Source organism: Ailuropoda melanoleuca, chromosome 3, assembly GCF_002007445.2.
Source record: "Ailuropoda melanoleuca isolate Jingjing chromosome 3, ASM200744v2, whole genome shotgun sequence".
Classification (NCBI taxonomy): Eukaryota; Metazoa; Chordata; class Mammalia; order Carnivora; family Ursidae; genus Ailuropoda; species Ailuropoda melanoleuca.
The window spans coordinates 75,128,452-75,147,948 of record NC_048220.1 but is presented as its reverse complement, the minus strand read 5'-3'; positions in this window follow the sequence as shown (position 1 = coordinate 75,147,948).

Here is a 19,497-nt window from a genome sequence, read left to right as displayed (position 1 = left end):
ACCCTACATCTCAGATGATACCCCCCTGGCCCTGGAGTTCACGTCTTCATCACCCAGGAGATAACACTTCAGAGGACACTGCCCCAACCCAAGACCTCCCTATTAGAGGCGACTTTTCCTCTCACTCCAGAGACACCTTCACCTCAGACACTGAGATCACTGACCTATCAATGTCTACAGATTGAGCCTCTCAAGACATTGACAAATTGAACTTGGCACATCCATTGCTTTTCTTCCTTTGATATTAGAGATTCTATAACTCATGAATTCACTATTTATTTAGTCCCTGATCCTCTTATATTTCTTGTTCTCTGCCAAAATGTATACCCTTAAACTCCTGGACCTGAAAGGAAATTTGATAGAGGTTAGTAGTATTTGTGCCATTCAAAATATTAATGGAGATTATTGCTTTCCCCAGGGGGACTGGTTTCATATCAGTCACCCCCTTACCCCTTGGGAAGAACACTCCCACTCTTCAGTACCTTCTCCTTCTCCTAACCCCAGCTTTCCACCATGACCTTATGCCCTGCATTTCAGACCATGTCCACCACGATCAGTCCTTCCCCTGGGTTATAAACAAATACCACTGATTTACCTTACTAAACTATCAGTTCGTAGCCTCCAACAAAACTGTTGGGCCTGCCACACTGACTCAAGGAATACATCAAAATATTACTGTAATAAAAAATATAACTCCAACTTTTAACACATTTTACAAATCTACTAAGGTATTATGGAAACTCTGAAATTCCTTATCTGTTTTCTTGGCTAATGCCAAATAATGGGAAACTTAGTTATGGGCTGGCCGATAAGGACTTTTTATACTTCCACTTGTCTTCCTCTATTTACTCTCACAACAAAATGTTTTTTATGTTATTTGGGGCAACTTATGATGTCATACTCTAAATTTCTCCTCTACTATTTGGGCCACTCAAACACACCAAATAATCAAGCTCAAAATTAATGTCGAGACATGAAGGCGTTAACTGTAATATAAGTTTTGTTATTATTTTATTTTATTTTTTTGCAATACTGCTATAGATCCTGTTTTGAGGTCCTGGTCTGAGGCTGTTCAGCTATCCTCCTTGAGCAGCTGAATGTGTCTACACTTAACTATTTCAGTTATGTGGCTCGGTGCACTCCAGAGCCACTATACACTAGCTCTCACTATCTAGGAGTAACATACAAGACAACCAAGGACAATCCTCATTCCCCAGAGCATGTCTTTGCGTTGTTCTCTTCTATAGTTTGGATCTATAAGAATGATAAGTTCTTTCATCTATATGAATGTCATTGTGTGCCATCAAAATGTGGTATTTTTAATCCTATAAAATATGTATACAACAGATACCCCCAGCAATAGACTATATGTGGAATTAAGGAGGGTTAATATCTTCAGGAAACTTAAAGGGAAAAAATTGCCTATTTTCTAGGTAAAACAAGCTATGTTCTGTTTTGGAGAACCTCAAATATAAGATACCATCACTATCTCTCACCCTAGACACAATTTCTGTTTCTACAAACTAAGATGTCTTGAATTTAAAAGATTGACATTTGATTTTCAAACTGTGTACACCACCCTTCCAATCTTTCACTCAACGTCTCTTTCTGATGTAACTGCCTGCATGAAGAATTGTGGTAAGTTTCTTACTCCTGAGTATATGATGAGTTGAAGATACCTACAAAAATTATATGGAAAAAACTATAACAGTAATGGTTTATTTTTAGACAATTTCCAAATTATGCTGGTGGCTTCTATTTGGTGATTTTTTAATAATGACAATAGTCTAAAAAAAACCCAGGAAACACCAATGATACATATAATAAATACTATTAGGTAGGGTTTTTTAAATTCTTAACTAAAAAAAAAATGTTTACATTTTGAGAAAGCAATGAGCTTGCCTGTATTCCTTAATTTGCAGCATAATATTAGGCAAGGCAAGTAACATATACAAGATACATAATGTCCATATATAGATGTTCATAGTAACTACCCCATGGGTTGTATTTTTTATTATTATTATTATTTTGAGGGATAGAGAAACTGAGAGAGAACAGGGGAAGAGGCAGAAGGAGAGAGAGAATCTCAGGCAGACTCCATGCTAAGCATGGAGCCAGACATGGGGCTCAATCCATGACCTTGAGATTATGACCTGAAGCAAAATCAAGAGCCACCCAAGAGGCCTGTATTGTTTTTTTAAAGACTTAAGTATATGAGAAATAGAGAGAGAGAATGAGAAAGAGGTGGGGAGGGACAGAGGGAGAGGGAGAGACAGTCTTAAGCAGACACTGCACTGAGCATGGAGCCCAACTTGGGGCTTGATCTCATGACCCTGAGATCATGACCTGAACTGAAACCAAGAGTCTGATGCTTAACCTACTGTGCCACCTAGGTGCCCCCCTCATGGGTTGTAAGTGTTAAATAATGTACGTAAACACTTAGCGAGCATCGTGTAGCATGGACTAAATAATTTATTGTTATTAGTGGTAAAATTATTTTAATTTTTAACATATTAAGGGCTAGTGAGGCACAAAGTATTTAAATAAAGTAAAAACAACCTCAGCTTGAAATAGAATAGGTGTTTGATGAATCTTCAGTGACCAAAATTAGATACATGATAAATTTGAACAAAATATGAACCAGAAGGATTATGTAAGTCATCCCCAACTCTTCCTCCAAAGCTGGAAACCCATAACAAGGTACAACATTTTAGTCTTAAGATGCCTGCCATGTTGTTAAAAGAATTTGAAACATTCCAAGTAACAAATAAAACCCGTCAAGAATTGTTCCTATAAACAAACAAAACAAAACAAAATGAAATAAAAAAATTGTTCCCATGCTCTTAAGAACTCCCCAATTCTCAGATGTGCACAAGGTATTTTACCCAATGTAATCAATATATTAAGTTTACTAAAACCCAAATCTAGTCTTCTCTTTGCTTAGGTAGAAAATTTACTACTGTTTTGAGGCATTTTTCAAGTTTTTATGCTACTTGAAGGGGATGTTACCACTAGATTTAACTGAATAGTTTAAATTTCCCTTCAATTTTAGCAGTTCATTCCATTTTTTAAACTATATTTCTAGACCATACATGTTTCCTTGTATTTTTATATTATTCACACAGGCTATAATCATTAGGAAATGATTATTTTTGCTATATATCAAAATCAGACCATCTAAGCAAATGTATTCATAGAAATTGAAGTCCTGTAGAGCCAGTTATTAATATTCCACAAATAAATACATTCATGAGAATATGATTTGAAGGCACAGTTCTTAAAAAATAGACAAACTGATGTTTATTCATTTTAGTTTCTATGGAAGAGTTATTCTGATGCACACTAGGATAAATGATCTGTGTAAATGTCCTAAAATTGTATCTATCCAATTACGTAGAAGGTTTTTTTTTCCTGTCAAATCAATAGGTTCTGCCGAGGCAATATGGTAAAATATCAAATAAAAGGTAATTCTTATATATGAGCTCACCTATTCACAATTTCAACCTATCTGTCAGATATTAGAAGAATTTTAAAGAATATCTATTTTCTAATATGTAATTGTGATACCAGACAGAAGAAAAACACAAGGTACAAATCCTTAAAGTACCTAACAAGTAGAGAAAATAAAGACATACTTTTTTTTTTTTAAGATTTTATTTATTTATTTGGCAGAGATAGAGACAGCCAGCAAGAGAGGGAACACAAGCAGGGGGATTGAGAGAGGAAGAAGCAGGCTCACAGCAGAGGAGCCTGATGTGGGGCTCGATCCCATAACGCCGGGATCATGCCCTGAGCTGAAGGCAGACGCTTAACCGCTGTGCCACCCAGGCGCCCCAAGACATACTTTTTTTAAAGTACAAAATTTATTACATATTTTTGTGAAATATACCTGATACCTAAATTACATTTAAATTGGATATTAGAATTAAAAATATATATTGCAGCTTTTTACTTTTTCTTCCATTCAAGTAAGTGTATGTTAATTTTCTTAATTTTATTGCTTGTGATTTCAGTTTTATTTGAGGTAAAGTATATTTATGTAAAATTCCATATTATCTTGTTGAATTTTGTAATTACACATTTTATTAGTCAGTGTTCTCCAGAAAAACATAAATGAGAGGATATGTGTGTGTGCGTGTGTTTGTGTGTGTGTATATATATAAAGAGATTTACTTTAAGGAGTCACCTCATGTAGGCCAGAATTACCTTGATCCCCAAACTAGGCAAAGACCCCATCAAAAAGGAGAATTACACACTGATATCTCTGATGAATATGGATGCCAAAATTCTCAACAAGATCCTAGCAATAGAATCCAACAGTACATTAAAAGGATTACCCATCATGACCAAGTGGGATTCATCCCTGGGATGCAAGGGTGGTTCAACATTCGCAGATCAATCAGTGTGATAGATCATATCAACAAGAAAAGAGTCAAGAATGATATGATCCTCTCAATTGATGCAGAAAAAGCATTTGACAAAATACAGCATCCTTTCCTGATTAAAAGCCTTCAGAGTGCAGGGATAGAGGGTACATTCCTCAATTTCATAAAAACCATCTATGAAAAGCCTACAGCAAATATCATTCTCAATGGGGAAAAGCTGGAAGCCTTTCCTTAAGATCAGGAACACGACAAGGATGCCCACTTTCACCACTATTATTCAACATAGTACTAGAAGTCCTTGCAACAGCAATCAGACAACAAAAAGGGATAAAATGTATTCAAATCGGCAAAGAAGAAGTCAAACTGTCTCTCTTCACAGATGACGTGATACTCTATATGGAAAACCCAGAAGACTCCACCCACAAATTACTAGAACTTATAGAGCAATTCAGTAATGTGACAGGATACAAAATCAAGGCTCAGAAATCAGTTGCATTGCAATACACGAACAATGAGACTGAAGAAAGAGAAATTAGGGAATTGATTCCATTTACAATAGCACCAAAAACCATGACAGATGACGTGATACTCTATATGGAAAACCCAGAAGACTCCACCCACAAATTACTAGAACTTATAGAGCAATTCAGTAATGTGACAGGATACAAAATCAAGGCTCAGAAATCAGTTGCATTGCAATACACGAACAATGAGACTGAAGAAAGAGAAATTAGGGAATTGATTCCATTTACAATAGCACCAAAAACCATGAGATAACTCAGAATAAACTTAACCAGGTGGTAAACTACAGAAACTACAGAACACTGATGAAAGACATTGAAGAAGATACAAAAAGATGGAAAAACATTCCATGCTCATGGATCAGAAGAATTAACAGTTAAAATGTCTATGCTACACAGAGCAAGCTACACTTTCAATGCCATCCTGATCAAAATACCAATGATGTTTTTCAAAGTGCTGGAACAAACAGCCCTTAAATTTGTGTGGAACCAGAAAAGGCCCCGAATCACCAAAGAATTGTTGAAAAGGAAAAACAAAGCTGGGGGCATCACGTTGCTTGATTTCAAGCTATACTACAAAGCTCTGATCACAAAGACAGCATGGAACTGGCACAAAAACAGACATATAGACCAATGGAACAGAATAGAGACCTTAGAAATGGACCCTCGACTCTATGGGCAACTAATCTTTGACAAAGCAGGAAAAAAACATCCAGTGGACAAAAGACAGTCTCTTCAATAAATGGTGCTGGGAAAATTGGACAGCTATATGCAAAAAAATGAAACTTCACCACTCTCTCACACCATACACAAAGATAAACTCCAAATGGATGAAAGACCTCTATGTGAGACAGGAATCCATCAAAATCATAGAGAAGAACATAGGCTGCAACCTCTTTGCATTGGCCACAGCAACTTTTTCATGACACATCTCCAAAGGCAAGAGAAACAAAAGAAAAAAAATGAACTTGTGGGACTTCATCAAGATAAAAGCCTTCTGCACAGCCAAGGAAACAGTAAAAAAAACTAAGAGGCAACCCACGGAATGGGAGAAGATATTTGCAAATGACGCTACAGATAAAAGACTGGTANAAGAACATAGGCTGCAACCTCTTTGCATTGGCCACAGCAACTTTTTCATGACACATCTCCAAAGGCAAGAGAAACAAAAGAAAAAAAATGAACTTGTGGGACTTCATCAAGATAAAAGCCTTCTGCACAGCCAAGGAAACAGTAAAAAAAACTAAGAGGCAACCCACGGAATGGGAGAAGATATTTGCAAATGACGCTACAGATAAAAGACTGGTATCCAAGATCTACAAGGAACTTCTCAAACTCAATATGTGAGAAACAAATAATCAAATTAAAAAAATGGGCAGAAGATATGAACAGACACTTTCCAATGAAGACATTCAAATGGCTAACAGACACATGAAAAAATGTTCAAAATCATTAGCCATCAGGGAAATTCAAATCAAAACCACATTGAGATACCACCTTACCCCAGTTAGAATGGTGAAAATTGACAAGTCAAGAAACAACAAATGTTGGAGAGGATGTGGAGAAATGGGAACCCTCTTACACTGTTGGTGGGAATGCAAGTTGGTACAGCCACTCTGGAAAACAGTGGGGAGGTCCCTTAAAAATTTAAAAATTGAGCTACCCTATGATCCAGCAATTGCATTACTGGGTATTTACCCCAAAGATACAGACGTAGTGAAGAGAAGAGCCATATGCACCCCAATGTTCATAGCAGCATTGTCCACAATAGCCAAGCTGTGGAAGGAACCGAGATGCCCTTCAACAGATGAATGGATAAAGAAGATGTGGTCCATATATACAATGGAATATTACTCAGCCTTCAGAAAGAACGATTACCCAACATTTGCAGCAACATGGACAGGTCTGTAGGAGATTATGCTAAGTGAAATATGTCAAGTAGAGAAAGACAATTATCATATGGTTTCACTCATTTATGGAACATAAGAAATAGCAGGGAGATTGGTAGAGAAGGAAGGGAAGAAATGAAGGGGAGGTAAACAGAGGGGGAAATGAACCATGAGAGACTATGGACTCTGGGAAACAAACTGAGGGCTTCAGAGGGGAGGGGGGTGGGGCATTGGGATAGGCTGGTGATGGGTATTAAGGAGGGCACATATTGCATGCAGCAGCGGGTGTTATACACAAATAATGAATCATGGGACACTACATCAAAAACTAAGGATGTACTGTATGGTGACTAAGATAACATAATACAAATTATTTAAAAAAAATTTGTCTCATGTCATCATGGGTGGCTTGGTTAGTTCAAAATCTAATGGGTGAGGTTGGCATACTGGAGACTCAGCAAAGAGTTACAGTTTGAGTCCAAAGGCAGTGTGATGGTGAATCAGGAAGAGCCAGTGTGGCAGGCGAAGTGCAAAGGCAGTTTGCTGAATTCCCTTTGGCTTGGGAGAGGTCAGGCTTTTTTTCTATTAAGGCATTCAGCTGATTGGTTGAGGTTCATCTACCTCATGGACAGTAATCTGTTTCACTCAAAGTCCAATGATTGAAATGTAAAACTAATCCAAAAACAGCCTCACAGAAACATCTAGATTAATGTTTCACTAAATATCTAGGCTTCATGGCCTAGCCTAGTTGACATATAAAATTGACCAGCACAAATACACATTTCTATTCTCTTTGTAGTAAATATAATAAGTAAACAGAATGACTAGAAGTAAACATTTCTTATGTGTTTTGATTTAATATTATACTAAGGTCTTGCTATAGCTGATTACTGTAGATGTACTGATACTGATATTAGTAATGAAGCATATTTCACCCCATATTCCATAGGTAAGAATTTCTTGAAGGAGCTTCTCCCTTATATTATAGGAACTATCTAAAATATCACAGTACAATTAACATGATTCTTAAGTAATTCTTACTTCCATTAGAAGGGGTTGGCTATAGTCCCACCAGATTACAGAATACAGAATAACCTGTTAACTTGTTACCCTACAATTCTCTAATATAGCATCATCCAGCCCCAACCAGAATCTGCATTTTCTGTTTCATGGAAGAACTGAAAAGAACTAAAATTAAACAAAAGTAAATGTAAGGTAACTCTCTCTAAAATGGCATTCCCCAAGCTGTTTAACTTGAAACAGTATCAGTATTCTATTTCTATTTTTTTAGGTTTAATAACTTAAAATACTTTTTCTTCATTCTTATTTTCATATTGAAATAGTCTAAGCTGACATTCCTTCATGCTTCAATTTTTTGTTTGTTTGTTTTTTCATGCCTCTTATTAGCTTCATTACATTTATTTTCTGACAAATTACTCCATATTCTTTTTCTGGATATGACATGCAGATAATATTCCTCAAACATTATCTTTGCAGACATTTAACTTTTTATCAAACTTAAATTATCTAGCAGAATACTAGTCCAAAATAAACCTACATAAGTTCCATACATATATTTGAAAATATCATGATACATCTATTTTTTTAATTATTTATTTATTTGAGAGACAGAGTGCAAGCAGGGTAAATGGCAGAGGGAGAGGGAGAAGCGGGCTCTCTGCTGAGCAGGGAACCTGACGTGGGGCTCAATCCCGGGACCTTGAGATCACGACCCGAGCTGAAGTCAGATGCTTAACTGACGGAGCCACCAAAGCACCCGATGTACATCTCTTTCTTATAGATTCACAATTAACAGCACACCATCAAATTCTGAGAAATCATCCATTCATGAAATGACCAAGCACTTAGTATCTACTAGGTGCAGGCTCGCTCTGGGCACTAAGTATACAGCTGCAAACAAAACAGGAATAAAATTCATATTCCCTTAAGTGTATATGCCACATACTCTATGCCACATATTAAATGTTATAATGGAAAGTAAAACACAGTATATGCTATTTTTTATTGAGTTATAACCTAAGTAGAATAAAGTACATAAATCTTATGTGTGCAGTTCAACTAATTTTTGTATATTACTATGTAAACACCTAGATCAAGATGTAAGGGGTGATATTTCAGAAAGAGTAGTCAGGTAAGTTCTCACTAATGAAGTGATATTTGAGCAGAAAGCTTCGAAGCAAGTGAAGAAGCAAGCATGTAGCTCTCAGAAGGAAATAATTACACTTTTAGGAAGGGTAGTACTTTCCAATAGTTTGATCATGCAGTCCATTACCTATGAAACTCTTAAATCCTGAAGAAATGTCCTACCCAATACACAGGGGTAGAGAGTAGGTGTGATGTATTCAAGCTGCCTTTCTTATGCTGCAATACTGTATCTTCAAGGCTCTTAGAAATGACCTCTCCTCAACAACAAAAATTCTTCATTCCAGAGAAGACATATGAGAATCAATCCTCATGTTTATTTTCACTACTTTTTTTCTTCTTGATGTACAGAGTTCTCTTCACTAATTGTTGCTTTCCCTGGTCTACTACAAAACTCCCTCAACATTCTAGGAGTTAACTTTAGTTTTCTTATATCATCCCTTTACTTTTTTTTTTTTTTAAAGGATTTTATTTTTTTATTTGAGAGAGAGAGTGAGCAATGGCGGGATGGGGGCAGAGGGAGAGGGAGAAGAAAACTCCCCGTTGAGCAGGAAACCTGACTTGGGGCTCAATCCCAGGACCCTGGGATCATGACCTGAGCCCAAAGAGATGCTTATATGACTAAGACCCCTTTACCCCTTTACCTGTTATAGCTTTTTTGACCCTGGGCACTAAAATAATCTACACACAATTTTTTCTATATATGTTTAATCTCATTTTTATAAGTATGTACTTCATGTTTCCATTTGTTTCTTATTTAAAATTTCTATATCTACAATGAGATTTCCCACCAGATCATTCACTATGTCTACTTTTCTTTATTTTCTTGAGCATATTCATAACAGTTGTTTTAAAGTCTTTGTCTATTTATTCTAACTTCTAGGTAATCTTAGGATCAGTTTTTATTGATTGTCTTTTCCCATGTCTAAGGGTAATACTTTTCCATTTTTTCACATATCAAGTCGATTTTGATTGCATGCTAGACATTGTTAATGATACATTCCAGAGAATTTAGCTTTTGTTATCTCTCTCTGAAAACTGTTGACCTTGGCTCTGGCAGGCCTTTGAGTCACTGGTAGATTTTCTATAATATGTTAGTCTTGATGATGATGATGATGATAATGATGACGATGATGCTTTTTAGGGAAAGTATGCTATAGTTCTTACTTAGGTTCTACTATATGGCCATTACTCTAGGGCATGTGTTTTATTTTTAAGATGTGATCTCAACCGAATGCCCCATTGGTTCAGGAGGTCTCTCTATTCTAGGTGGACTAAAATTCCAGTGTCTTTCAGTGGTATTACACTTTAGGAATCTTGATTCTTTTTTTTTCTTTAAGATTTTATTTATTTATTTATTTTTATTTGAGAGCGAGAGAGAGCAAGAGAAGAGCATGAGTGGGGGGATGGGGGGAGTAGAGGCAGACTCCCTGCTGAGCCAGGGACCCTGATGTGGGGCTAGATCCCAGGACTCTGGGATTATGGCCTGAGTAGAAAGCAGATGCTTAACTGACTGAGTCACCCAGGAGTCCCTTGATTTATTTTTTATCCAGTAGCAGCTATTTTCTTCTCAATCTTGCAGAGTCTCACCTTGTGAATGTACATCCTAGAAATCAATCAGGACTCAAGATTAAGCCCTTCAAAAATGTCTACTTAACCTAACTCCTCTTAGCAACTTCTTTCTCTTTAGTATCTTACCCATGAATTCCAGCCATTTTGTATCCCAGAAATTCTCCCTATGCCTCCTAACTCCATACTCTTCACGTCCCTGTGCCACAGTCAGGAAAGGTGAACTCTGGGCTCATCTAACATGTTTCCCTTCTATAGAGGATTAAAGTCCTATGTTGCCTTTTGTCCAATGCTTAAAATAAGTTGCCATATATACTTTGTCTACTTTTACAGTATTTTATTAAATTGTGAAAGATCATATCGAGTACCTGTTATTCTATTGTGTCAGAAAGGGACCGTCATTCTGTTTTTAACTTAAACATTTTTTTTTCTAATCAAACATTTTACCTGCTCTTCACAAAAACTTTCAAAGCTGTTAAGGCAGGTCTCCCTCCCTATTCCATCTCCATTCTTCACATTAAAAAAAGAGATATCACTGGAGTTGTTTTAGTTATAATATTTCAATATTCTTAAAGTTCTTAAAATTTCTTAAAAGTTCTCAGATTAGAATCCACGACCCTTATCATATATTCCTTTTCCTTATCTATTACCCTACAGTGTTTTCTACTTCTGTAACACTGTATTATCTACAAATCATAATGGTTACAAATTACATCAGAAATGACTTTAAATACTCAGTTGCTCAAATTTTTACTGCTTTCTTATTTTCTTCTAAATTTTTAGATAATTCAGGCTTCCTTAAAAATATCAATCTTCTTGTTATCATTAGCTTGATATTTTCATTTCTAAGACTCTGACAGAAACAAAAACTGGCCATATAATTCAAGTAGACGCCCCTATCTCTTTTTACACAACGCTTACAGAGAAATAAACAACAACAAAATTAAACCTTTTATTCCAATGTTACCATAAAAGTGTTCTGAAATCATCAAAAATACTAACTTTTCAAAATGTTTATGTATGAAAATTGGGACCACAGCCATGTCCTTTGCTTATTTTTAATTATTCAGTAAGTCATTTTCTGTCCTTACTCTCTTCATGAATTGCCTCTTCTCTCATTTTATCCTATTAGGTCTTAGCAACCTAAGATACCATAAATGGTTACTGTTACATATATATTTTTATTTACTAACATTACAACAACCTCCTCCATTCAAACACCCCCCTCGCATGTTAAGAAAAACTGTTAAATTCCATCACAAAAAAAATAAAAATTGTCCTTGGTAAAAAAAATACACTCAATACAAGTGGTCTGCAAATTGTATCCCAAAAAACTGTAGGAGGTAGTTGCAATTTCCCTACAAGTAAACAAATTTTTCTCTCACACCCTAGTTTCCAGGGATTTACTGTCAGTGGGTTTCACAGCATTGAGCTAGAAATACATAATGAAAGGGAGGAAATAAAGAACTATTTAACTTATACTGATCAAGAAATAGAACCATATTTTTCTGCACCACTGCTATTTCTCAGCAGGTTACATATGTACAGGCTGATATACATTCCAGATCCCACAGGCTCTTGAAACTTAAAGACCTCAGTGTCCTTGGCCTGCTTATGACTTACAAGAGACATAAATATGGTTTGGGGATTAGGAGTAGAGGCATTGCATGTTGCAAATTTTAAATTGTCAATTAAACAGCATCATTGAATCCTGAGTAGAACTGCCAAGGGCATGTTTGTCTAAAAAAGGATGGATTAACACAGACAGTCCCCACTGACATTTAAGATACATATCTGTGATTCAGGACACTTGAGGATCCGTATCTAAACAATGTGATCACATTTCAAGTGCTGGAAGCAATTTTTGTCTTAGTAAACTGAAAAACCCTCAATCAAACAAAGAAAAACTCTCAAGATATACTTAACTTTGTAAACTATTTGTCAGCGGCATTTGTATTCACTATTCGTACATGTGATATTAAGCAGGTGCAAAAATACAGGTCCCTTGGATATGGTTGTATTGAATATAAAAATAAAACACTGAGTGCCATTTCTGCACTCCATAGCCTTTGTTGTTTGGTGAAGATAGTTTAATTGCTTTTATGAGAGTAGAGATTAATAAACAAAAACTATAAACACTTGAGCTGACAAAAATTTAGAGTGCTTTATGTTTCAACTTATTATCTATACTAATTGTATTTCTTTTCACAAAGAGGTAAAATAAATTAAAAAAATAAAAACAAAATCAAAATAATAATCCTCTGAGCCCTTAAAAAAGACTACAGTCTCCTTTTTTAGGAATTACTTATAGTATTTTTCCATGAATTGAAGTAAATTAAGAATGTTTATTTTAAACAATCTTAGATTTTCACTTTCATTTGTATAAATTAGTTATATCATAATTATATATATACTTATAAAGAGACACAAATATACATATATCATGATGTTATGAATTATTTGCTTTCTACAGTAAAAGTACACTAGCATATGATTTATGAAAATTATTAAAATACGTTATATTCATAATGTTCTAGAAAACAGAAATTTCTAGAAAAAAAACTTTGTAGCTTAGCTATTTCTAGGACATTAGGCTCAGCCAACTTACAGTTATTGGTATTAGTGGCAAAACAAGTATGATCTTTCAGGATTGTAAAATTAAGACAGAAAACTCACTAAAAGAAAAAAAAATGATGAGCCACTTTTGATAGAACATTATTATATTAGACTGAATCTTTTGTTGCCTCCACTGAACCATTTTCTGTTATGCACACACTGTGAGGACCTGTCTCCTTGACTTTGGGCTGCTCCTATGACATGATTTTACCAATAGAACACAGCAACACTGACATTCTTTCAGTTCCAGGCCTAAAAGTTAAGAAGGTAGAGCAGTTTCTGATTTTAAAGGTTTGAAACCCAGCTACTGTAAGTTCAATTACCCTGAGACCACCAGATTGTGAGGAAGCCCAAGCAGTTCCACAGAAGTGCACAAATGGAGGAGAACTGAAGCCTTTTGCTTTCAACACCAACTGAGCGTTCAGCCAATAATTGGGATCAACTATCAGCCATGGGAGTGAGTACATTTCAGACCTCCCAACCATGCCAGAGCACCAGCAGAAATGAAGACGTAAAGCAGTAGAACTGACTAGTCAACCCAAGGAATTGGCATAAATAATACATTGTTATCATTTTAAGCTATTAAATTTGGAGCTGAGACAATTTCAACAATTGTTACAGAGGATAAATGCTGCTATGATCATCATACTAGTTAAGATTTTGCCTCAATTAATTTTTGTCGAAGCATTTAAGTACCACACAGAGAAACTTTATTTTAATGACATCTCTACTATTGACAATGCTGTAACATCAGGACAAAAGGAAGCCTGAGTGAATAATCAGGAACATTGAGAAGTTGTGGGCCTACCAAACCCGTCTTTGCTGGCTTGAGCTTTATAAGAGCCGGATAAACCAAGGCAAGTGAAGAAAAATTATTGTGGCCTAGGTTAGGCTAACAAAATACTTTCATATTTAATATATGAAGGAAAAAAGAAATATACAGCAAAATGTAATTTTTCTGAGAGCTGAAATAGTAAGATCAATTTGTTGTACTCAAAATATTAAAAAAATTGGTTATAGAATCCTAATAGATATTTTCATTCATAAAAATATATTCTTTTAAGATTTTATTTATTTGTGAGAGAGAGCGCACAAGCAGGGGGAGGGCCAGGCAGAGGGAGAAGCAGGCAGAGGGAGAAGCAGGCTCCCTGCTGACCAAGGAGGCCAATGTGGGACTTGATCCCGAGACTCTGGGATCATGACCTGAGCCTAAGACAGATGCTTAACCGACTGAGCCATCCAGGAGTCCCCATAAATATATACTCTAAGGAAAAATCCAAAATCTTGGCTTTAAACATGTAATGCTATTTTTACATAATTGCTATTTTTAAGCTCAAAACAGCAACTTCATTCATCTCTTAGCCATACACACATATCCTTTGTGCCTTATGCTTATACAATTACAATGGCTTCCTACCTACCCCGCTTCCCATCACCATTCATTTTTGCATATTGCACTAAACTAGACATCATACAGATGATACCTTATCTGTCATTTTGTTTGCTCAAAGACCTATGATAGCATCCACTTTGTTACATATTAACATCTAACATTCTCTATAAGTGGCTACATAGATGTCTGTATGTATGTATTCTATATATGTTTTCACCCCTGTTGCCCTGAAATAGTCCTTTCATTCCTGGACATTGGGGCTTCTCCCTGTTCCCTGAACATATGAGACACTTTTTTGTGTGTGCCTTTGATTACATCTCACTTGTTACATGAAATATTCCTCACCAAGGTTGCTAACTGTCAAAAAAATTTGTGATGTACAGTGATCTTCAAATTTCTTCTGCTCATGGGATGCCTGAGTGGCTCAGTTGGTTAAGCAGCTGCTTTCAGCTCAGGTCATGATCCCTGGGTCCTGGGATCGAGTCCCATATTGGGTTTTCGTTCAGCAGGGAGGCTGTTTCTCCCTCTGCCTGCTTGTGCTCTCTCTTTCTCTCTCTCTGATAAATAAATAAATAAAATCTTTAAAAAAAACAAAAACAAATTTCTTCTGCTCAAGGACCTTTAATAAATGATTAAAAAATAGTGCAATTCTATCACATTTAAAGTGATATTTTAAAAAGCTATCATAAGTCTAAATACATAAAAATGATATAATTTCAAGCATGTTGCATATTGTGATTATTAAATAAAATGATTATTTAGCATTGTAAAGTATATCTGCTATAATCTATATGCCTACTAATTTTAAATCTACCCTCACACTTTAAAAAATATATTTCTCCTTAATAATTAGAATTTTATATCAATTCTTTTTTAATTTGTGAATTTATATTTCTGTCCCACTTGTCCCACAAAATAGTTTTCCTAATACTTTTCAACATATTTTTTAACTAGAAAATTATTTATTGATGACTGTATCATATGATTCTTTAAAACAAAAATATGCATACAGATTGAAATTATAAGTTTCGTGAGAACAAAGGAAATTCTTTTGACTATTATTTTATAGCTATTATAATTTCATAGCTGATGAAAAAGCAACATATATCTTGCTTTTCAAAAATTTATTTAGAAAATAAAACATTAGACTTCACCTCTATCATTCTGAAGTAATTGGTGGAGGACTTGTCCTCTCATAATAAAACAAATAAATGGACACAATTTATAAATATCATTGGACACTGGGGACTACAGGATTGTGATTCCCAAGAGAAGGAAAACAAAGGAGAATTTTCTGATAATTTTTTTAAAGATTTTATTTATGAGAGAGAGAGACAGAAAGAGAGAGCAAGATGGGCAGGGGGGAGGGGCAGAGGGAGAGGGACAAGCATACGCCCCACTGAGCAGGGAGTTCTACATGGGGCTCGATGCCAGGACCCTGGGATGATGACCTAAGCCAAAGGCAGATGCTTAACCAACTGAGCCACCCAGGCACTCCTCTGATAATTTTTAAATGTTAAAAAAAGCCAATTATATGGTGTCCATAAAAATGTATTTGAAGATAAAAAATGGAAAGGTTAGATTTTTAAAATAGGAAAAATTCTGTACACACTCTAATCGTAAGAAATCCAAATGACCATATTAATATCAGACAAAATAGAGGTTGATGAATATTATCAGGATATGGAGAGCTATTAATGATAAAAAGACTAATTTATGAAAAAATATAAAAATACTGAATGTGTATATGCCAACAGAGCTACAGAAATGTATGAATAAAAAATTGAGAGAAATGAAAGGAGAAATGAATAAATCCACTATTATTGTTGGTCAACTCAAAACCTCCTCATCAGAAGAACAAGTTGACCGATAATGAGTATGCATATAAAAGACCTACTCAACACTATCAATAACTTGATCTACTTGATATTTGAAGAACACTGTATGCAACAGCACCAGAATCACATTCCATTCAAATGCATAAGCAACATTCACCAAAGTATACTATATGCTGGGTCTTATAACACATTTTAAAAATTTGAGATAATAGAGTATGTTCTTCATTAAAATGAATACAGTTAGAAATCAGAAAAACATATCTGATCATTCAAAAATTTCAGAGATTAACCAACATTCTTCAGAATAATTAACAAATTTTACAAAGAAAATTATAGGAGATCTAGGAAACGTATGGCACAAAAGTAAAACGAAGCCACAAGGTATCATATTTGTACGACACATCTAAAATAGTACTTAGGGGGTAAATTACAGCTTTAATTGTCTACGTTTGAAAAGAAGAAAGATCTAAAATCAATTGCCGGAGCTTTCATCATGACACTCTAGAATAAGTTGATCAAATGCAACCCAAAGCAAATAGAAGGAAGGAAATAATAAAGCTAACAATGTAAATTAACAAAATAGAAAACAGAAAAGCAGCAGGAAAAAAAAAAAAAAGGCTGGTCCACAGTAAAAAGCAACAAAATTTATAGTATTCTAGCAAGATTGATTTAAAAAAAAAAAGGGGGACACTTGAAAATTTAAGAGAAGCGATCACTACAAATCCTTCAGATAATATACTGTAAAAAGATGGTACCATGAACAGCTTGGTGATAAGAAATACAACTACTTAGATAAAAACCACAACTTTCTTGGAAAACAAATTGTCAAAATTGTCATAAGAAGAAATAGAAAAGCTGAATTGCCCTATCTGTCTTAAAAAATTTAGTCTGCAATTTAGAATATTTCCACAAAGGACACTTTGAGTCCAGATGGCTTTTCTATTGAAAGCTATCAAAACGGAAGTGTAAACAATGTCATACACACAAAAATCTTATAGAAAGTAAAGTAGGAACCACTTTCTAACTTATTTTATGAGGCCAGCATTAACTTCATACCCAAATTAGACATAGACATTACAAAAAAAACCAGCTACAGGTCAATATATTTCATGAAAACAGATGTAAAAGTCTTTACTAAAATAATAGCAAATTTAATACAACAATATAGATTGACAGTATAGATCCTGAATAAGCCATATGAATATCTCAGAAAAACATATACACCCTACTTTCATAAATACCAAATTTAACATACTAGCAAGAAAAGAATATGCAAATCTTAATGGCTATCTGCAAATAACAGGTATGATAAGCTTGTTGTCCTTAGTATTTTTTTTAATTTTTAAATTATTTTATTTTTATTTTATTAATTTTTAAAATATTTTCTCTATTTATTTGACAGAGAGAGAGAGCGAGAGCACACTGCAGGGGAAGGGCAGGCAGAGGAAGGAGGAGCAGGCTCCCAGGGGAGCAGGGAGCCTGATGCCTGAGTTAATCTCAGGACCCTGGGATCATGACCTCAGCCAAGGGCAGCCACAGGTGCCCCAGTAATATCAGTTTATTAAGATTTTACCTATTACAGCAGAAATTTAAACCTTTTTTCAAAATTAAATTTATCCTTTTCGTGAATCCCAAATCAAGCTTCTCTTGGGCCTATAATATGTTACTTATGAATTATAAAATATGAGTTGTAAACAGTTACACTTCAAAATATTACAAATTATGAATCATTCATGATTATTTTGCAAACAGTTAGGGAAAACAACAGTAAATATCGTAACCAAGTAAAATGATGAACATAGGGAAGCCTGGGTGGGTCAGTCGGTTTAAGTGTCTGCCTTCGGCTCAGGTCATGATCCCAGTGTCCTGGAATCGAGTCCCTTAGCCGGCTCCTTGCTCAGCAGGGAGCCTGCTTCTGCCTCTGCCTGCCGCTCCCTCTGCTTGTGCTTGCTTACTCTCTCTCCGACAAATAATTACATAAAATCTTTTTAAAAAATGATGAACGTACATATTTTAAACCAAAAGAGAAAATTCGGGTTCAGATGATATACCACCAACTATCACAGATAAACATCTTTATTAATGTCTCAGATTTAAAATAATTTTCAGGAAAAAAAAAGTGCCAGGATAACTCATTGTCTCCTTCTAGCAAGAGGTGCCTAAAACATTTGTTAAATAAATTCTTCCACTCCTTGAAATTCTTCAAGCTCCTTGAAGACAAGGATTGTGTCTTTAAATTTCTTTTTATCTTTAGCATAATAACGACATTATGCAGATGTAGTCTTAAAAACAATACGTTAACACTAAAACCACAAAAAGTCCACTGCACTTATTTGGTTTTGGTTTGGTTTCATTTCACTTAGTTTATTTTTCTGAAATTCCAAATATAAAATCCATTTCATTTCGGAAACCCCACTTAATTTTCCTATTGCTTCTGTGACTTGTGACTGGCTTATCTTTTATTCCTGGAATTTACTTCTAGCCAATAGGCACCCGAGCTCTCAGTATTTATTGAACAGAATGTTAACCCTTTCTTCCAACGGGCCCCTCACTTCCCATTTTAAAATTTTAAGAAAAACTTGAGGAAAAGCCATGTTGACATTATCATTATTTGTAAACCATAGAGTAACAACATAACTGTTCATGAAGTTGTACAACAGATGAAATAAAGCCAAACAAAAGGGCCCTAGGGAATCTGTAGTCAAGTAGCTCTGTTATCTCTAGTATTAAGCAAAACAAAAGCATGACTTGTCTAGTCTCTTTGATGTTTACCTATGAGATGTAATTAATGTTTTCATTCAAACACTTTTCAGATGATTTAGCACAGCCTGATGCACAATTTTAAATCCATCCATACATGTCACAATTATTGTAACCTGATTTGTCCAATCCAAGTCAAAATATAACTGTAGCGACACTTAGAGTATGTTTCCCTGTTCCTGAGACATTAGTTTCACCATTTCCCACATTACTGATTTGAGTACAAGCCGAGAGGGAATTTTATATTCTGTAGATAACTGAAATTTAGGAAATGACAAGAAAATAAGTTTACAACATAAAGGCAAAGCAGGGATTGAAAGAAATGGAATATCTTAGATAGGCTTTGAAAAATAAACTGTGCCC